General features: G+C 37.0%; 1 long non-coding RNA gene across 1 annotated transcript in view; it reads left to right on the top strand.

Moving 5' to 3' along the window:
* Positions 1–17,221, top strand: part of LOC146730204 (uncharacterized) — a 62,774-nt gene extending 45,553 nt beyond the window's left edge. Inside the window, exons 2-3 of the long non-coding RNA XR_014927929.1 lie at positions 12,113–12,280; positions 17,096–17,221. This is a non-coding gene — a long non-coding RNA (uncharacterized LOC146730204). The remainder of the gene's footprint in view (positions 1–12,112; positions 12,281–17,095) is intronic.
* Positions 17,222–23,565: the final 6,344 nt, after the last annotated feature.

The following is a 23,565-nucleotide window of genomic DNA, read 5'->3' as shown; positions in this document are numbered from 1 at the left end:
TATGCTTTTGGTGCATATTACTTTATTTCTGGCATGAATAATATTTCTTCTAATTCCAATGGGGACTATGTCATTATCAATGACTTGTTTTTTCATCGTTTGTTTATGTGTTACATCCTGTGATTGATCTTTTTAAGATAGATTGTAGTTGTTGGGTGTCTACTAACTATATACTTCAAGTTTCTGAGACGAAACATATGGGAATATGCGCATACACTGACACAAACCGAGAGGGGAAACATTGAAGCTATCTTTGGAATTGTTCCTTTTCCCCTCAATCATTTAGAAGGAAAGAACCAGGCTAGCTCTCACAGTCACCACACTACATTCGGTATCTAGTAAGACCCTTACTGATTGCCTATTCACCAAGCATTTAAACTATCTACATTGCCAACTCCATAGATACATAGTCAATACCAATATTTGTCATTGTTTCCATAGAAATGGAACTACCCTTTTATTGTTTTTGATATATCACCCGAATAAATATCATCATTCTTTGGATCAAAAAGTTGATTACCTGTACCAGTGGCATTGCTATATATACCTGTAGATGCCATGGACATGTTTTGTTGCATAACATGTTACTTTCTGATGCTCAATTTTACCACAGCAGAAATGCTGAACTTTACTGGTGGTGTCATTTTGAGTTTTATCAGAGATATTCTGCACTTGTGTTGACTTTACAGGCTGGGTTGCAGTTTTCTGTGGTTTGGAACAGAGATAAACAAATATCCTGGATGTGTTTAATAAATTATAACACATCCCACTTCTGACACCAAATGTCACAGGGTTGAATGATATTCTGCACAAACAATCCTGTTCGTGAAGGACACCACTCATTACTCGTGATTGTGAGTTTTTTTTACCTGTCAAAAACAGGGCCACATTACACCTGTGAATAAATAACCTGATTTTGTAAATACGGGGTGTAACTTCACTCGCATAAATTGAAAACACAATATTGGGAAAATAATATTGGGAATATACTTATAAACACAATAGAACATACAATAAATAATTACATATAACTCCCAAACATTACAATCAATAATAACAATAAATACAACTACAGCCTCTGAAATTCCCTACACTAATGTGCGTGTGTGTATGAAATAATGTTACCAGTAACAAATGCAGTAGTCTTTATGCTAAGCCAGCAGTGTTTTCTATCAAGATGAAATTGATGATTTCCTTGTCTTCAATCAGCACGCTATTTAGTGGCTTGGGATGTTCGCATCACAGTTAGATTAGTAGAGCTTCCTTGGTCAATATGCAGTGCACATTCAGTGGTTTACTGATTCAATCCATGATGAATCAAAGATGGCTGACTGGCAGCCATTTTGTTTTTTGAAAATGTGGTATCTTATGAATGTTTGTGTTCAAATTTGGTACATACATAATACATGTTAGAATACATGTCCATGTTCGGTTCAAAGATGGCTGACTGGCAGCCATTTTGTTTTTTGAAAATGTGGTATGTTATGCATGCTTGTCGGTTTGTGTTCAAATTTGGTACAATAGAAAATACATACATAATATATGTAAGGATACATGTCTGGCGATTCTATTCATGTTTTAGGATCAAAGAAGGCTGACTGGCAGCCATTTTGCTTTTCGAAAATGTGGTATATTATGCATGCTTGTCAGTTTGTGTTCAAATTTGGTACATACATAATACATGTTAGAATACATGTCTATTGTGATTTGATTCATGATCGGAGCAAAGATGGCTGACTGGCAGCCATTTTGTTTTTTGAAAATTTGGTATTTTATGCATGCTTGTCAGTTTGTGTTCAAATTTGGTACATACATAATACATGTTAGGATACATGTCTATTGCGAATTGATTCATGATCGGAGAAAAGATGGCTGACTGGTAGCCATTTTGTTTTTTGAAAATGTGGTATCTTATGCGTGCTTGACGGTTTGTGTTCAGTTGATACTGGGCCAGCCACTCTAAATTATTCACTATGATTTTGATACATATTACTTTATTTCTGGCATGAATAATATTTCTTCTAATTCCACCGGGGACTATTTCATCAATGACTTGTTTTTTCATCGTTTGTTTTATGTTTTACATCCTGTGAATGATCTTTTTAAGAGAGATTGTAGTTGTTGGGTGTCTACTAACTATATACTTCTAAGTTTCTGAGACGAAACATATGGGAATATGCGCATACACAGACACAAAACGGGAGAGGAAAAATTGAAGCTATCTTGGAATTGTTCCTTTCCCCTCAATAATTTGGGAGGAAAGAACCAGGTTAGCTCCCACAGTCACCACACTACATTCGGTATCTAGTAAGACCCTTACTGATTGCTTATTCACCAGGCCTTAAACTATCGCCATCTCCATAGATGCATAGTCAATACCAATATTTGTTATTGTTTCCATAGAAATGGAACTACCCTTTTTTGTTTTTGATATATCACCCGAATAAATATCACCAGCTCATTCTTTGGATCAAAAAGTTGATTACCTGTACCAGTGGCATTGCTATATATACCTGTGGATGCCATGGACATCTTTTATTGCATAACATGTTACTTTCTTTACTGGTGGTGTCATTTTGGGTTTTATCAGAGGTACTCTGCACTTGTGTTGACTTTGCAGGCTGGGTTGCAGTTTTCTGTGGTTTGGAACAGAGATAAACAAATATCCTGGATGTGTTTAATAAATTGTTATGCAATAAAAGATGTCACATGGCAAATTTTGAACTGCATCCACAGGTATATATTGCAATGCCACTGGTACAGGTAATCAACTTTTTTGATCCAAAGAATGAGCTGGTGATATTTATCCGAGTGATATATCAAAAACATTTCTATGGAAACAATGACAAATATTGGTATTGACAATGCATCTATGGAGTTGGTAATGTTGATAGTTTAAATGCCTGGTGAATAGGCAATAAGGGGAAAACAAGCACAAAGGGCGCTGTTTATGTCAAATCGTTGATACATGTATCTAGCTTAATTCACTAATAATTTGACTGGCCTGGTCCCTTCTGATTTTAACTTTGCCTGTATCATCTAAAGAGGGCAGTGTTTATATGAAATCACTAATATCTAGTGTTACACATGAAATTGTCTATAGTAACAAGTTTTGATAATTTGCACTAGTACTTTAATGATTGCATCAAGATTTTTTTTTGTATGATTTGTTTTATTTTTCACACAACATAAAAATATACAGTAACAAAAGCATACATACACACAAAAAAAACTGAAACGAAAACAAGAATGAGATGTGGGCTAATATGTGGTGTTTTCTATTTTGTACCCTTCAAAGCCAGCTGTCATGTTTTGTTTGTGCTATTCCAATGGCCAAAAAGAAATTATTTACAATTACCAAATAACATTTTAACAAGTTTGCTTCCTTGGTATTAATAAAATAGAGCAAAGTTGACTGCATCAAGATAGGGACATTTGTTTCTGACTGTTTGATGCGAATGTAGACAGGAATTTTGATTTAATCACATTCGTTAGTAACAACCAATCATAAGACAGGCCATGAACCACACCAAGGTTACAACTAAATTAGCCTCACTCAACTGGTCTGTAACCTGTCTTGTGATTGGTTCTTGACAAATTGTGAATAGGCCACGCCTCCAACTGTGGCATGCAGTCGGGCCAACCATTAATTATTCATAAATGGAGTCAATTTGTGTAGTTTTCATGATTTATTCTGTAGATATAGGTAAAATATAGGTAATGCTTTGGCAAAATTTGAAAGTACAACTAATATTCTTCAACCAAATTTTTTTTTTTATAGATTTTATTTTTCATTCTGTTCGTCTGTTTTTTTCTAGTTGAAAAAATGTGAGCTGGCTGGAGCCTTCATCCCTTGTCTATTTCTTACACAAGATACCAGCCGACACCCCCCCCCCCCTGCACATAGGGAGTGCGTACAGTTTGTTATAGTTCTTGGGCTCCCTGTGGTTTGACTTAGATTTTGTGAACTACGACAGCAAAAGCTTATTCTGTTTTTGTATACATTTATACTGCTTTTCCATGAATATATGTCAGGATTCTTCATAGTTTATTTTATGTGTTGACTTTCTATCCACATGTGTGGATTGAGTGATTTAATAGATGACCTTTGACCCATAGAGGGTGTGTTTACAGTTTTATGCAATTGTGAGATATTGACGATTGTTCATGGATATTTTTATTTTAGTTATTGTCGGAAAATTGTTGGCTGTCACAAGGACTATTTAAAACCAGTACCATTTATTCATGACTGTTTTATTGTGAATTTGCCAGGCTATTGATTCTGTGTTGGTGGGTCAGTCTGTCAATTTTCTTGATTTCATCAGCACGGATTCTTGATAAATATTATATTGCATATGAATATTCTGGCAAGTACCGTATTCACTGCGTTGGATACGTGAGGAGTTAGTAATGTTTTATACATTTACCCAACTTGTAGGAAGCCGCCTCAATTTGACTGGTATCTTTGCATGTCGTCTTGTGTTTCAGTTCTGTCAAGCTGCACCAATCCAAATAGAGATGCTGACGAAATGAATGTTTTATCTGTTATTATCTTACCCACATGGTTTCCAACAAATGAATAAATTTAAAAGTTAAATTTAATTTCTCTCTTTTATGTCACAAATTTCAGGTGTGACGCTAACTTGGTTCATTAATAATTTGACTGGCTTTCTGATTTAACGTGGTTCATATATAAAGTGCATGATAGACAAGGAGGATATGTCTTTATTGTTGTCTGGTGTAAAATGCAGGGCTTGAACTTTTTAAATCCCAAACATGTCTTGAGCATATAGAAATAAAGTAGTGGATATCAAAGTAAAAAGAAAAATTCTATTTTTTTCTGGCCTGTATATTTTCTTTAAAATAGTTGCTTAGTTTATATATAATTGTCTACATTTTGGACACTTTTTATGCAATTAATATTACATATGTGCCATTCCAATTGGGCATGGTATTATTATAAATCTTTTCCAAGGATACATCATGGGAATGCTGAAATGCTCTGAAATAATGCTCAGACCTTATTGTTCTTTTTGTTGAAATCTGTGCACATTTATTACCTAATTTGCATATTAATTAGCACATTTTAAACATTTTCATTAGTTTCTCAAGTACTAGTTTGCATATTTCAATGAAAACTTGGTACATGGATTCCATGTGATATTGTGCAGACCTGATTGGTTTTAGTTGAAATCCTTTGAATATTAATTACTTAATTTGCCTATTAATTAACTAATTTTAAGCATTTTTATTTGTTTCTCATGTACTTTCGAACAGATTTTAATGCAACTTGGTACATAGATTCCATGTGATATTGCGTAGACCTGATTAGTTTTAGTTGAAATCTTTTGCATATTAATTACTTAATTTGACTATTAATTAGCTAATTTTAAGCATTTTTACTCGTTTCTCATGTACTTTTGAAGAGATTTCAATGCAACTTGGTACATAGATCCTATGTGATATTGTACATAGATTCTATGTGATATTGCGTAGACCTGTTTGGTTTTTGTTAAAATCCTTTACATATTAATTACCTAATTTGCATATTAATTAGCACATTTTAAACATTTTCATTAGTTTCTCAAGTACTAGTTTGCAGATTTCAATGAAAACTTGGTACATGGATTCCATGTGATATTGCACAGACCTGATTGGTTTTAGTTGAAATCTTTTGCATATTAATTACTTAATTTGTCTATTAATTAACTAATTTTAAGCAATTTTACATGTTTATCATGTACTTTCAAAGAGATTTCAATGCAACTTGGTACATAGATCCCATGTAATAATGCGCAGACCTGATTGGTTAATGCTCAGACCTGATTGTTCTTTTTATTGAAATCTGCGTACATTTATTACCTAATTTGCATATTAATTAGCACATTTTAAACATTTTCATTAGTTTCTCAAGTACTAGCTTGCAGATTTCAATGAAAACTTGGTACATAGATTCCATGTGATATTGTGCAGACCTGATTGGTTTTAGTTGAAATCCTTTGCATATTAATTACCTAATTTTGCCTATTAATTACCTACATGTAATTTTAAACATTTTTCACTAGTTTCTCGTGTACTATTTTACAGATTTCAATGAAACTTGGTACATGGATTTCATGTGATATTGCGTAGACCTGATTAGTTTCTTGTTGAAATTTGTTGCATATTAATTACCTAATTTGCATATCAATTACCTAATTTGCATATCAATTAACTCATTTTAGGCATTTTCACTAGTTTCTCATGTACTGTTTTACATATTTCAATGAAACTTGCTACATAGATCCAATGTGATATTGTGCAGACCTGATTGGTTTTTGTTAAAATCCTTTGCATATTAATTACCTAATTTGACTATTAATTAGCTAATTTTAAACATTTTTTACTAGTTTCTCGTGTACTATTTTACAGATTTCAATGAAACTTGGTACATCGATTCCATGTGATATTGCGTAGACCTGATTAGTTTTTTGTTGAAATCCTTTGCATATTAATTACCTATTTTGCATATCAATTAACTCATTTTAAGCATTTTCACTAGTTTCTCATGTACTGTTTTACAGATTTCAATGAAACTTGGTACATAGATTCCATGTGATATTGGGCAGATCTGATTGGTTTTTTGTTGAAATCCTATTTATATAAATTAACTAATTTGCCTATTAATTAGCTAATTTTAAACATTTTCACTAGTTTCTCATGTACTATTGAACAGATTTCAATGAAACTTGGTACATAGATATTTAAATTGGACGTGGTTTCTCTGGTGTTGCTATTGTGAACTAGTTATGGCACTTATGGGACATTGTAATATTATATATGATTAGTAAATTCCTGACACATGTGGTCAATCAGATGTCATCTTTAAATTGCCTGCCGACACAATTTCTCCTATTTATATTGGCTATCTGTGAAGGTTTTCAGCAGTCGTTATGTTAACTGTCAAGTTTGTAGGCATGTGTTTGGGTGGTATTCATTTTTATTTTCAAAATATATGATCATCATTGTTTTTTTAGGAAAATCAAGTCCCAGCATAGTTTTTTCGTGAATTATTTCATAATATATTACAACAACCTTTATCATGTCAGTAGTTGTATTATTGTTGTAATTAATGGTGGTAAGTTTGGTGGGTGATCATTTCAGCACATTATATACATGTACATGTATATGAGGTTATTACGAGGATACTGCAAAATATGGATGAAGACAGTACAGCGGGAGTATCGACCAACGCGCAGTAGAGGTCGATTGCAACCAACATTTTTTCCTCCCATGGGAATTACGAAATCTAAAACATTGAGAACTTTTCTTATTATTAGAGAATGCGTATGCACATAATCATTCCATATTTGGAATTCATGTTTCCTAATATGGTAGGATGAAAATACCCAATACCCAGTGCAATACCACAAAATTATGGCCCCCTGTAATATATGGTGTTACAGTGACAAACGTATTATATGAGGTTATTACGAGGATACCTCAAAGTATACACGAAGATAGTACAGCGGGAGTACCAATGCGCAGCATACTGTCTGAGTGCATACTTTGAAGTATTCCTGTAATAACCTTATTATTATACATTTTTCCTTCCAAGAACACATCATGGGAATGCTGAAATCCAAAAAGTTTAAAACAAATTCGGTGAACGTCTTTGTGTGGAGTCCGGTCAAACTCTGATGGCAATCATGTTTGTTAGCTCCGCTGTCGACTTTGTCGAGCGGAGCTTATCATATTAGTGATTGTCCGTCGTCGTCGTCCGTCGTTGTCCGTGTCAATGTTTTACTTTTTCGACTTCTTCTTGAAAACTACAAGCCTGAATGCTTTGATACTTGGTGTATATGTACCTTGGGTAGACCTCTCTTAGGTTTGTTCATTTCATGTTGATATCTTCAATTCTCTAATTTTGGTGAATATTTTTGTCTTTTTTGGTAAAAAGTGATATTTTCGACTTCTTGTTAAAAACCGCAAGTGCAATTGCTTTGATATTACATATATAGGTACTACATGTGGACCTCTCTCAGATTTGTTCATTTTGTAATGATATCTTTAATTCTCCAATTTTGGTTAATATTTTTGTCATTTTTGGTAAAAAGTGATATTTTCGACTTCTTGTTAAAAAACGCAAGTCCGATTGCTTTGATATTACATAATAATAACAACCTTTATTGATATCGTATCCCTTCTGGGATCTAGATTAGAATACAATAAGGATATAAGGAACAATAAAATACATAAGTAATAATAATAATAAAAAAGAAATAAATAGTAATACTGTGAAAATATTATTATATAAATATTTTTTTGGTGTTATTTTGAGGCAGCTGGTAAATTGCTTTTCATGAAATTCTCTCTTTTATTGAAACAGTCGCTGATAAACTTGGCAATTGCTTGGACGGTTTCAGAATTTTTGTTATTGAGAAGTGCTTTCAGATTACCGGATAAGTTTACGTTTTCAAACAAAGCATCTCTTTCAAATTTGTACTGGTTACAATTGAAGAGGAAGTGTTCTTCATCTTCAATTTCATTGGAGTTACAGACAGGGCATGTTCTATTTAAGACATCTATGTTGTGATATCGCCCAACTTCAATCTGAAGTATGTGGGCACTTATCCTCAGTTTAGTCATAGATGATCTGTGGATGGGGTTTTTAATAATTTCAAGGTATTTTTCAAGTGCAAAATCAGTTTTCAGCTGTCTGTAGGTACGAAGTTTATTTTTGTGATTAGTGCCTTTATTGTCATTAGGCATTGTTTCTGTGCAGTGTTTCTCAAACATATTTTTTAGTTTTTTTGTAGCTAATGGGATAATACTGGTTTTTTCGCAAACATCACTAATTTCCAAAAGGTTCAGTAATTTTTTTATGCCTGTGGTCCAATTACTGACGTTTTCTTTGTCCAAATTGGTGCCAAGTTTGTAGGCCTCAGAGATCAGAGTGGTTTCATCCATATGTTTTATTTTCAGCCAGTAGTTAATCATACGTTTGATGCTTGAGATGATAAGTGGATATCTTCCCAGTTCAAGTAAACATGCCAAGTTTGTGGCTTTACAGTTTACTTGTAGTAGGTACTTGCACATTTTGTGATGTAATTTTTCCATAGGCAAGGATTGTTTAAACAAGTCTGTTGAGTGCATATTAATAATATCGCTTGCCCAGATTTCGCTACAGTAGAGTAAAATTGGTTTAACCATAGCATCAAACAATTTCAGATGTGTTTTGATTGGAATATTTGGGTCTGCATAGAGTAATTGTTTTAGTTTAAAAAGTGCCTTCATTGCTCTGTGACTAAGGTCTTCTTGAGCTCTGTTCAGTTTACCAGTAGCATTGATTTTAACACCAAGGTAGGAGTATGATGAGACGTTTTCCAATTTTTGGCTATTGATTTGAAATCGGAACTTACTTAATATTTTACCTTGCTTGTTGAAAATGATAATTTTTGATTTTGACACATTGATATCTAGTTTCCATTGTTTGCAGTATGTTTCCACTGTGCGTATTGCATTTTGCAGACCATTTTTAGATTGTGATAGGAGGAGGAGGTCATCCGCATACATCAAACATGACAAATGATTGTTTACAAGTAAAGGGGGTTCATTATTGGATGATTCTATCTGGCATTTATAAATATATATCTATACATATATAGGTACTACATGTGGACCTCTCTCAGATTTGTTCATTTTGTGATGATATCTTCAATTCTCCAATTTTGGTGAATATTTTTGTCATTTTTGGTAAAAAGTGATATTTTCGACTTCTTGTTAAAACCAATAGTTCAATTGCTTTGATATTACATATATAGATACTACATTTAGACCTTTCTCAGATTTGTTCATTTCGTGATGATATCTTCAATTCTCCAATTGCATGTATGTATGTGTGTCTTTTCCACTAATATCTCAAAAAACCAATTATCAGATATTAATGAAACTTGGTACATAGATGCTCTGAGTTAACGCTCAGACATGGTTAGTTTTTGGTTGATATTCATGTGTATTAATTACCGAATTTGCATATTAATTAGCACACTTTCGCTTGGTACATAGACGCCTTGGCATATTAAGCAGACCCCATTAGTTTATGTTGAAATTCTTTGCATATTAATGACCTAATCTATATAATTATTAGCCAATTTTAAGCACTTTCATTTGTTTCTCATGTACCATTCAACTGATTTTAATGGAGTTTGGTACATGGATGTCTTGAGAGAATGTGTAGACCTGATTGGTTTTTGGTTGAAATCTGTGCATATTTATTACCTATTTTGCATATTAATTAGTCATTTTTAAGCATTTTCATTTGTTTCTCATGTACCATTCAACAGATTTTAATGGACCTTGGTACATAGATGTCTGAAATAATGTGTAGACCTGATTAGTTTTTGGCTGAAATCTGTGCATATTTATTACCTAATCTGCATCTTAATTAGCTAATTTTAAGCATTTTTACTTGTTTCTCATATACTATTCAACAAATTTCAATGAAACTTGGTACATAGATCCCCTGGGATATTGCGCAGCCCTGATTAGTTTTTTGGTTAAAATTCTTTGCATTTTAATTGCTTAATTTGCATATTAATTAGCCAATTTCAATGAAACCTAATACACAGATGTTTTGGGATAATTCTCAGACCTGGTTAGTTTTTGGTTGAAATCTGTGCACATTAATTAACTAATTTGCATATTATAATTGAATCTTTGGAACCACCCTAATCATCGCTTGCAGTTATATTTTGTTAAATGCCACAATTGCTCTAATAGAAGCACATGTGCTAACTGTATATATATATAGGAAATACTACCGGTATTCTTTATTTGTACTTCATGCCACCAATACTTTCAACAATACCTAAGCTTTCTTTGATTTTCTTCTGATATTTGTCTTAGTTGGTTCATACTGCCCTCTGGTGTTCATACTTGGATTTTGCTTTTGTTTTTTATTCCAAAGAATGCTAATATCAATGTTCTCCACTGGTGTGTGTTCAGGTTATGTGATTATTTACAGATGACAAATTTATGTACAGCATCACATAATTTCCATGATTTGTTTTTAATAATCATTTACTGTGTGGTTCATATTTTGATAGGTTTTTGGATTGGTCTAATATAAGTGTTGTGATACAGATTTGTGTTTCTGTGTAGGATTGTGTGGTTTTATAAACTCCACTGTCACCATGGTTATTAGTGTTCATATCAGTGGCTGTCCGTCGTCTTCTGTCCATTATCTGTTGTCCATTCACTAAGAAATACAATGTACATTTTCATCTTCTTCTTGAAGACTACCAGCTCAATTGTTACGTAACTTGGGAGGACAACTCTGTAAAATTTGTTTATTTCATGACAATATCATTAATTCTATATTTATAGCGAGTATTTGTGTCTTCTTGAACACTACTAGCTTGAACCAGAATGTGTAATCTTTTGAATACGGTTTCAGCCCTAAATATTTGCCCATTTTCTTCAGCTAGTTGTGTTAATGTGACCAATGTTTTATAAAGGCAAGTCCCACAACATAACGGTAAGAATCTGCATTGTGAAGATCAGTACAGATGAGCTATAAATCAATCTCCTTCACTTAGTTCCTTGCAGTTAGAACACAGAAAGTAACTCTGCCACTATACACCTTTTACTATGTGTATTCTTGGTATGTTTTTGTTGTTAGAGTGTATCAATAGCAACCACACCTCATCAAATTATTAATCATAATGGTCTATGTATGATATTGTGTACAATTTTGTAACTATTGGCAACTTCACATGCGCCACTTGTCATCTTACCATCAGTTGCAAGATGATCTGTTTAATGAAGGCCAAGAATACAAAATAAATGACTAGCAATATATTAAAACAGCTAACAAGTACACTAGCAATACACTACACTACATAGTCAAATCATTTAGAGAAAGATTTACAGATTCCATTGTAGTGTGAGCACATTTCGTGTATCATGTGTGTCACCCCATCATATATCATATAATCAGACAAATGACATTGATGTCATCTGCGATCAAGTGTTATTGTATTTAACCACAAGCCAATTATAAATATGTTGTAAATATGTAAATATGTTGTTAATATTTTATTATATTTTGCTTTTACTTTCATTAATGAAGTTGGTCGTGGTTGTTACGTTACATGTGGTCCTGGAGGAAGTGGCAAAACATCTTTGTTACGACAAATCTGTGGTCTGAAATTTGAGAGAAAACATAAGATAACTGACGGGGCAGATATTTCAAAGATTCGCACTAGTAAATCAGGACCCTGGAAATTAATACATGAAGGTAAGACATTTACAATGCACGATTCATTATATAGAAATGACCCTCTTCTACAACTGGTAATATAAGCATTGCTATGTTCCTTAAAATATGTAAATGAAAACATTAAATAAGTTGTCTAAAATTGTCTAAAATCGGTAGCACGCTTCATTTTCACCAGCAGATTATATTGTCACACTTGATAAGTGAGAATAGATTTGTTACCAATACATTCTAACAAAGTATTAGAAAATAAATAAACAAGTAATACAAAAAGGGAAAAAAAAAAAAAAGTATTAGAAAATGGTCTAATTCACTACCTTCAATTACCCACCATAGACTCCGGTCAGTCAAAATGACTATTTTGGACTGTAGGCATTAATCAGCAATTCTGCCAATGATGGTGAGATAGAATCTAGGTCAGGGGAAGCCCCATGACCCCAAAATTCTTTTCTCTTATGTCATAAACCACGTGATCGAGCCCATATGGCGGCGCCATCAGGGCTGAATATCCACTCTGCTTCTTCTCCGCATCTAGTGGAGATCAAGTCTAGTGTCTCTGCCAGGATCACCTGCTTTTTTTCCTGTCTCGGTTTCTGCTTGGGTCGTTGTCGCTGCACAGCATCCGACATTGTAGCTGGTAGGATAAGTTGTCCTTGTCATTTTTACCCTCGTGTCATTTTTCCTTTTTGTGTGTAGTATTTTTCACAACAAAGAAATAAAACCCGGGTGATGTAGCTTAATCACTTGTTGGTTTTGTTACGTCTCCTTTTCCTACTGTAATTCGCTTCCCTCATGCATGTCGTCTTCATATTATGCTTGATCTATGTATTTAGAAATGAATAGATGTAATGACAGCACCAGGGTTCCCCGGTTTCGAGTCAACTGTGCAGTGGTTATATTTATCGGTTAAAAAGTGAGTTGCGTGTTTGGCATGAGTGGAAAGTTCTCATACTCGGCTACCGGTACTTCATGTACCGGGACGTCAAGTAGGAGGCCCGATGGTGAAGGTACCAATATTTGTTCTCGGTTTCCCTCCTCTGATCGGAGGGCTTCCTCACAGTCTGTTTTTTCAGGTGGTGGTTTACCCGATTTTACCGGCTGCAGCGAGGCTGTGCCCCTGGAGGCTTTCCACCTATGGGGCCCGTTCCGGGTCCCTTTGTGTACCCTTCCTCGCACAGCACTGGGTTTGCCTCCGAGTTGAGGGCTTTGGTCGAAGGACTGTCGGAAATTGCATCCCTGCAGGCCGGGTAGATCAGATGCAGTCTGAGCAAGCTGTCTCTACTGCGGCCCCTCGGTGGCAAGCAGGAAGAAACCTGAAAGCATGTTTGTATTTAAACACGTCTCTTCCGGGGAACCCCCATTCCCAGCCGTGGCTCTCCCACTAATATGTGGTGAGGCCGAGAGTCAGGCTAATTGCATCAGGCCTCATATGGAGCCTTGGGCACTTAATGCCAGCAGGGTGCTGGCAGCCTCCGATCTTGGGGCAGAGCTTTCGGGGCAGGGCACACTTGCCCCCCCTACTTTCAGCCAACCAGGGTTCCTCACGTGGTAATGGTACAACGGTAACAAATTTATTCTTGTGTCCGGTCTCCGCTGTGTGAAGGGGGACAGCTACGTTCCATGGGCGTTCTCGCCAGCTCAATCTGAGACGACCTATCCCACGCTGAGGGCAGAGTTGCTTGAACGCATTATTGTGCGCGCCCAGGACTCGGAGGCAGAACGCAACAGCCTCCTAGACCAGGCAACACATTTACAGGTAGGCCACCGCACATCTACGTGCGACATTCCCTAGTGTCACCTGGCTCTCTTGGCTGGGACCACTACTGTACTCTGAGGTGCAGCCTTAAACGCATGTGTTTTTCGCAGACAAACTGAGTCAGTATGTTCCAACCTCAGTGACACAGACAGGACATCTTCCACCCTCTTTGTTCGGGGAATGGCGGGTACAGTCTTGGAGCTTCGGAGTGCTATGAACCAGAGGGTTCAGATCGAATCCGCTAGCCAGTTGGCCCTGCCAAGGGTAAGCGAAGGGCACCCCAAGCACAGAAAACACAATGCCCTAGGGCGTCTTCCGTTAGCCAGAGTCAGCCAGGAGGCAAGCACTCTTACCCTTCCACGGGAGGGAAGAGTAGCGGCGCGCCCCCAGGGAGGAAAGGGCCAGGTGGTGGCTCCCCACCCTCCTCGGGTGGTTGTCCACCCCAGCAGCGGGGGAAACATGTTTTGACACTTACCTCTAACAGGTATGTGTTTGGTGAGTGGCCAGGTCACAACATAGTGACTACTTCAGGCCTTGGGAAAACTCATCTCATGGGAAAAGAGAGCACCCCCTTCACAACTGCCAAACCCATGGCCACATATCCTTGTCGTACACAGATTGTGCCGGTGTAGTTTGGGAGACAGCGGGTGACTGATCCCTGGACCTTTTCCAGGTGTTGGCATCCTGTTACGGGATACCGCTGAAATCTCCATCTCCCTCGTCAGTGTCTCCCCTATTGGCGGGCGTCTAGTTCTTGACCTAGGCATACTGAATCAGTACATGCTCCTCGATCATTTCCACATGGAGATGCCATTCAGGGTTCTTCTCTCCACCCACCGTTTCGACTGGCTAGTCCCACTAGATTTAAGCGGGGCCTACCTGCACATACATATGCACCCAGCGAGTTGCCATCTCCTTCGAATCGCCCAGCTGGGCCAAGTATTCGAATTTCGGGTGCCCCCTGCTCAGGTTATGCACAGCGCCCTACGTGTTCACCAGAGTGATAAAACAGGTAGTGCTGCTGCTTCACCAATGTCGGTACACCTCAATCCATACCTAGACAACTGGTTACTACACAACCCAGACAAGGGGTTAATAGCCAAACATGTCAGGCTAACACAGGAATTACTTCACCAGTTGGGCCTCCCCAACTCCCATTACCAGGTTGTTTAACTGCGACTGTATGAGAGGTCAATAGTACTTTAACTGCCTCGACACAGAGCTTGCAGAGATACCAAGTACGAGTGCATGAGGTCTGTGCGATTGCTAACTCACTAGTGCTAGCGTCAGGCGCCCCCCCTCGAGCACACATGGCAGGCTGGTTTCTGGAGAACGCAGAATTTCTTTATCAACTACCACCTAAGAGACACCGAATCCATTGAGAAGGGTCTCTTTACTACACAACCCAGACAAGGGGTTAATAGCCAAACGCGTCAGGCTAACACAGGATTTACTTCACCAGTAAATCGACATGTCCCTGGGCATGGAGTTTGACACAGAGGTAAGCTTGGTAAGCTATTTCAAGCGTGTTACTTAGTGCTAAGCAGCCTAGCCAAACACCTAGTCAGCGTTCCCTCAGTGTCCTTCCAAGAACTAATGTGGATCATTGGAATGATGATCTGGTTTGAAGGGTGGTTACCCAGGCCGCACTACGCAGCCACTCGATATAACGCTTGTTGTCATAATGCAGAGCTCTCCTACGGGAACTAGATAGGCGGGTTTCGATCTTGGACCAAGTGAAGGAAGTCCTGCCCTATCTACATCTTTTATTTTTTACATTGGCAATCACTTAAATTGTTTTCCATGGTCACACAGTTTGCACTTTAATGTATAAAGAGTCATAGCTTAATAACTGACTTCTCTATGCTGTAATTCTATTCAGTGTGTTTTCACTGTGTCACCTTTCTACAGTTCTCACTCTTCCCAACCTTCTGCTTACCTTTCCTTTTCAGTTGCTTTATTTTCCACTCGTTTTTGTGACTACTTGTTGAAATTAACTGGATAATTTCTACTTTATTTCTGACTGTGCAAACCAGCAAGTGTTGCATGCCACTCACCCTCTTGCCATTGATCATTACTTTATGTTGAAGTCAAAATTTACCAGACCCCATAAATGTTGTCCTTACTGTCAAAACAGAACTCCTTTCATGTGACTGTCTCAATAATCATTATTGAAAGGAACAGCCATAAATAAATTCCAACAGAGTCGAATGCATGTTGTGGAACACTGTTAATACACATTTCACATGCACATTTCACATGCATGCATTAATTCACATAGACGCATGTTTTCATGAAACTACATTTATTTCACTCACTTTGTCCACAGTCACACTTGAATTACATTTCCATTACATAGAATAAATATAATATTACATTTATTTAACTAAAATCAGAACAAGCATCTGAGTATCCAAATTATGTAACAATAGGTCACAGTTCAAGTTACGTTTGTGAACAATACGCGTCATACGATTTGAAGTTTCATTCGGAATATAATTAGCGTCACCTAATTTTCCACAAATATTCTTTATTGTATCCACAAACTTTACCATTAAAACCACTATTTTGACCATTTATGTACGAGTGAAAGGTGTTTTCAATAAGCAAGCAAGCGGGAAATAAAGTGATCATGCAAATTACTATGTAGATTAAAATTAAGTAACACACCTCTGTGAATGATAACATGAACTGTAAAACAGTTCACCAGCAATATACCGGTATATGTATTTTATAAAAATGTGCTGAGAAAAAAGAAATTGTGACAAATGTTATCACTAAAAATACTTAATTTGTACTATGTACAATGTAATCAACTAACATTGGGTTGTTACATTCAAAAATGATAATAATTACTAATTATAACAGTTTTCCCTCAATTAATAATCTGTGTTCAACTCAAATTAGAATTTGTATTAAAAGTTTTCACTAGTATATGTAAGATTATTTTGCAGGAAAAAAACACAGATGTGGTAACCACTATACCTTGCCTTTATCTCAAATCATTAGAGGCAATATAAAATGTTATCACTGTATACTGTACATTTTTGTGTAACATGTTTTATATATTTTCAACATAGTTCGTGAAGACCTAAAGAAAAGACAAGATGAACTATCTCGCACAGATGAGTCAAGAAGTGATGAAAAACTTGGTGACATCCCATCGGTCAGCAATGCAGAAACAGCACTTAAACAGCCTGAGAAAACATCCAACGAAGATGAGCTGCAACGTTTGGAAGAACGATTAAAACTAGCAGGAGATGTTGGTGTAACAGACCATGAGGTCACTTTCTATGACCTTGCAGGTCAACTTGTATATAACTTAACTCACCAGGTTTGTTTACTTTCTTTACACATAATTAATGAATAACACAGACATGTTTAGGTATTCTAGTTCTACTTGAACAGTTCTGTGTTTACATCACACCGGCTGCCTGCCCATCTAGATGAATCTGACAACTGGTTGGCTTGTTCTACTTGCTTGAAGTTCACTACAATATCTTCCCTTAAAAAGGGGCTAATAATAATATCGTTTTTGCTGGTACCATTCGGAAATTTTGATTGATTGAATAATTTGGCAGCCATCTTGGATTTAAGTTGAACCGGAAGTGACCATTTTGAACCCATTCGTGAGGATATTCTGATTTTTTGTAGTAACAATATTGATAATGTGGGATGCATAGTTCATGGTTAAAAAGCATTATCAATCACATGACTCTTTCTGTCATGTTTTTTTTTTCTGGGCTGATTTCATTCAAAATACGCACACACACACACAAGATAAGGTCATGTACATAGCAATAGTAATCTAAACATTCACCAACACAAATGTGGAAAACAATCCAATTTACTTTACCATTATTTTTTATACTTTTATTTGCTAGTTTTTTTTTTATTTATTTATTTTTTTATTTTCCTGTGTGTATTTTTATTCTCAATTTAATTGTTTGTTTGTCTTTATTCACATCTGTATTGCATTTTAGTCAAAATCCTATTAGGGATACAAACGCAATAAAGATAATTATTATTATTATTACACATCATAACATACTTATGTGCATGTTTCATAATCCAATTCAGGGTGAACAAACAACAACCATTTTAGAGATAAAAATTCATCAAAATCGTGCATTTTTGCAATTCTACATCTGGATGTCAGTTAAGCATAGACATATTTCATTCAAACTTTGTATGTCTTTGATTTAGATTATGTTTTCAGATTGGATTGAAAATGGTTGACTGGCAGTCATTTTGGTTTAACAGTTAATATTAATAACTTGAGGGCTTTCTAAACCATTTTGATTCTGAACACAACTGTGCATTAAACTAACATTATAGGTTTAACCCTCTTTTAGCCAATATATATTTTGTGTTATCCTACTGAAGAAAATAACCAACACAACTGTGCATTAAACTTCCATTACTATGTTTAAAGTTACAAAATATTACATATATGCAATGTCTAAGATTCCAGCATACTGTCTGTGTAGAGGGTAAAAATTATGCCTTATAATGGATCACAACTAATCCTTTACATAATTGCAACTATATTTTCTGTTGATTGTATTTTCTAGATATTTATGCCAAGTAATGGGGTCTACACTTATGTGACTGATTTATCAAAAGATCTTGATGATGTATGTGTTGATGAAGATGGAAAACATACAATGGAAGGAAAGACATCAAGAGGTATTTTTTGTCAAGTTTTCAGACAATGTTGACTGCTTACTGATTCTTATCTATTGTTACAATGTTGCCAATGACTATTTCACAGTGTGAGGCCTGCTTATATATAGGTACATTACGTTCAGTCAATTTGTAAAATACCTCTGAAAATAATTACAAGAAAAAAAGCACAGAAAATACAATGAATAAAGTCACTAAAATAGGGGATTGCTTAGGGAAGTGTGCATTGGTGATTACTCACATGTATTATTGGATGATAGTCAATGGCTTCTGCAACACAACAACGAAGAAATACAGGAGTCTTGCTTGCAGAGGAATGCTGGTATTCTGGAGGGCACCGCTGGAAGCAGTAGATCGCAGAGCAGTTCATGCAAGTCTCACAGAATGATGGTTGTAGCCTGTATCACACGTAGCAGAACACGCAGGAAAGCAAGTTGAAGTGACGGACACCAAGATGAAATGATCGATCTAAACTGTTTTAAGTCTGTCCAATTTATAGGCAGTGACACCACCTGGGTTTCCACATGAGCCAATCAGAATGTAATCTTGCTAGCAGCTGTGTCACGTAGGCAACTCCGTAGATCATAAACATCCTTTGTTATTCAAATAACAGCACACCTGGTAGATTCCAATTCTCCTTCCAAAGTTGTAAACACCCTTTGTTATGTAAATTACAAGCACACCTGGTAGAACCCACTGTCCTTCCAGAGTTGAAAACAAGTATGACCTGTCAATCACCTCTATGACAGTTATCACAATACACACCGTTTCTTCCCATGATTCCATGCACACTTCCATTTGTAGGGTTTGAGGTAATATGACAAAACATGAAATAAAGGATGCTGACAGACTACTTACAGATAAGTCTGAAATTGTTTTAAAAATACACAATCTTAGCATGTATTTTTTTATTTCAGAAAGTATTTGCAGTTGGATTAATTCAATCCACACCCGTGTATCCACAAAGACAGACTCAGAACATACATTCAAACCAAGTATTGTTATTGCAGGAACAAAGATAGACAAGATCACAGAGGTAATTTTACATTATCAAAACCAAAGTTTCCATGCCATCATACAGTTAATTTCATAAAGGCATTAATGTGTTTATGGAAATTCATAAAACCTGGAAGACATTTACGCTTCATTCAGATTGAAATACTGTGCTTTCGATGGTTATGGGAGACATTTGAAACACCAATTAATTATGTGTTATTGTGGGTTTTCTTCAGTTTACTTCCACGAGTAAATATGAAAGGCTATTTCGTTTTCAAATTTATTTCAAATTTCTACTTTTATGAATATTTTGTGTACAATACATTTATGCCTTCATATTAGTATGAGTCAACAACTCTCTTCAAGATAATCTCTTAACATATTCTATCTAATCCTACTGCATTGATTGCATCAAAACCAACAGGGAGTATAGCAATGCTAGGCAACTCAGGATCATCCCATCCTTTACTGCACTGCTTGCATCAACTCTATCAGTGAGTCTATAGCCTTGCTAGGCAACTCAGAATTATCCCATCTTTTAGTGTACTTCTTGTATTAACTCAATCAGGGAGTCTAGCATTGCTAGGCAACTCAGGATCATCATATCCTTTACTGCATTGATTACATCAATTCCATCAGGAAGTCTATAGTATTACTAGGCAACACAGGATCATCCCATCTTTTAGTGTACTTCTTGTATTAACTCAATCAGGGAGTCTAGCATTGCTAGGCAACTCAGGATCATCATATCCTTTACTGCATTGATTACATCAATTCCATCAGGAAGTCTATAGTATTACTAGGCAACACAGGATCATCCCATCTTTTAGTGTACTTCTTGTATTAACTCAATCAGGGAGTCTAGCATTGCTAGGCAACTCAGGATCATCATATCCTTTACTGCATTGATTACATCAATTCCATCAGGAAGTCTATAGTATTACTAGGCAACACAGGATCATCCCATCTTTTAGTGTACTTCTTGTATTAACTCAATCAGGGAGTCTAGCATTGCTAGGCAACTCAGGATCATCCTATCCTTTACTGCACTGATTACATCAATTCCATCAGGAAGTCTATAGTATTACTAGGCTACTCAGGATCATCCCATCATTTACTATGTGCACTGCTTGTATCAACACCATCTGGGAATCTGTAGTATTGCTGAGTAACTCAGTATCATCCCATCCTTTACTGCACTGATTGCATCAACTCCACCAGGAAGTCTATAGTATTGCTCGGCAACACAGGATCATCCCATCATTTACTGCACTGCTTGCATCAACACCACCAGTGAGTCTATAGTATTGCTCGGCAACACAGGATCATCCCATCATTTACTGCACTGCTTGCATCAACACCACCAGTGAGTCTATAGTATTGCTCGGCAACACAGGATCATCCCATCCTTTGATATACTGCTTGTATCAACTCCATGAGGAAGTCTAACATTGCTGGGTAACTCAGTATCATCCCATCCTTTACTGCACTGCTTGCATCAATTCTATCAGCGAGTCTATAGTATTGCTAAGCAACTCAGGATCATCCCATCATTTACTGCACTGCTTGCATCAACACTAACAGTGAGTCTATAGTATTGCGAGACAACACAGGACCATCCCATCCTTTACTGCACTGATTGCATCAATTCCATCAGGGAGTCTAGCATTGCTAGGCAACTCAGGATCATCCCATCATTTACTGCACTGCTTGCATCAACACCACCAGTGAGTCTATAGTATTGCTAGGCAACACAGGATCATCCCATCCTTTGATGTACTGCTTGTATCAACTCCACGAGGAAGTCTAGCATTGCTGGGTAACTCAGTTCTACCCCATCCTTTACTGCACTGATTGCATCAATTCCATCAGGAAGTCTATCGCATTGCTAGGCAACTCAGGACCATCCCATCCTTTACTGCACTGATTGCATCAATTCCATCAGGGAGTCTAGCATTGCTAGGCAACTCGGGATCATCCCATCATTTACTGCACTGCTTGCATCAACTCCACCAGTGAGTCTATAGTATTGCTAGGCAACACAGGATCATCCCATCCTTTGATGTACTGCTTGTATCAACTCCACGAGGAAGTCTAGCATTGCTGGGTAACTCAGTTCTACCCCATCCTTTACTGCACTGATTGCATCAATTCCATCAGGAAGTCTATCGCATTGCTAGGCAACTCAGGACCATCCCATCCTTTACTGCACTGATTGCATCAATTCCATCAGGGAGTCTAGCATTGCTAGGCAACTCAGGATCATCCCATCATTTACTGCACTGCTTGCATCAACACCACCAGTGAGTCTATAGTATTGCTCGGCAACACAGGATCATCCCATCCTTTGATATACTGCTTGTATCAACTCCATGAGGAAGTCTAACATTGCTGGGTAACTCAGTATCATCCCATCCTTTACTGCACTGCTTGCATCAATTCTATCAGCGAGTCTATAGTATTGCTAAGCAACTCAGGATCATCCCATCATTTACTGCACTGCTTGCATCAACACTAACAGTGAGTCTATAGTATTGCTAGGCAACACAGGACCATCCCATCCTTTACTGCACTGATTGCATCAATTCCATCAGGGAGTCTAGCATTGCTAGGCAACTCGGGATCATCCCATCCTTTGATGTACTGCTTGCATCAACTCCACCAGTGAGTCTATAGTATTGCTAGGCAACACAGGATCATCCCATCCTTTGATGTACTGCTTGTATCAACTCCACGAGGAAGTCTAGCATTGCTGGGTAACTCAGTTCTACCCCATCCTTTACTGCACTGATTGCATCAATTCCATCAGGGAGTCTAGCATTGTTACGAAACTCAGGATCATCCCTTATTTACTGTACTGCTTGCATCAACACCATCGGGGAATCTCTAGTATTGCTAATCAACTCAGGATCATCCCATCCTTTACTGCACTGCTTACATCAACTTCATCATGGAGTCTAGCATTGTTACGAAACTCAGGATCATCCCTTATTTACTGTACTGCTTGCATCAACACCATCGGGGAGTCTCTAGTATTGCTAAGCAACTCAGGATCATCCCATCCTTTACTGCACTGATTACATCAATTCCATCAGGGAGTCAGCATTGCTAGGCAACTCAGGATCATCCCATCATTTACTGCACTGCTTGCGTCAACACCACCAGTGAGTCTATAGTATTACTAGGTAACTCAAGACCATCCCATCCTTAAGCTACACTACTTGCATCAACAATTACAAAGTCCGTCATCTATGCGCCGACAGGACACACCGCCATCTGATCACCAAGTCTCAGGCATTTCACTAGCAGCAATGTGTGAAATGACAAATCTTCACTCACAAGTTGATCATGAATTGTCATCATACTTCAACACCATTGGAGCGAACAAAGAACATGATTCTGAGAACAAGTTGCTTGATTTGAAATCCCCAGAACAGTTTGTTCCATCATTCTTTTCTTCACACAAACTGAAATATGACGACTTATCACTCAAGCAATTTCTACAGGGCTATACTCTCCTATAACAGGACCCATTCATGTCCAAAGTAGATCAAAAGAGCCGATTATGACGATTACGAATTGTTTGTTAAACTACCATTGTACAAATGGCCCATTGTTCGGACCTATCACACGGCAGTGGCTCGTTTAATCAATGATAACAGACGTACATGGAACAGCGATTACTCAGACATGAAAGAATTGTTTTTTTATTTCTCAGTCGACAAGTTGAAATCAGTCACCCAGAAACAGACGACAGACAACGGCAACAAAAATACCTCCAACCCGGACGGATCGCCTGTGTTAGTGTGTACATCTTTCAATGAGAAAGGCTCTTGATCTTTCGATCCATGCAAATTCAAACACATTT

The sequence above is a fragment of the Saccoglossus kowalevskii genome, chromosome 20, assembly GCF_978046115.1.
Source record: "Saccoglossus kowalevskii chromosome 20, keSacKowa6.1, whole genome shotgun sequence".
Taxonomy (NCBI): domain Eukaryota; kingdom Metazoa; phylum Hemichordata; class Enteropneusta; family Harrimaniidae; genus Saccoglossus; species Saccoglossus kowalevskii.
Note: the sequence above shows the minus strand (reverse complement) of the source record. Positions and strands in the feature narration are given on the sequence as shown.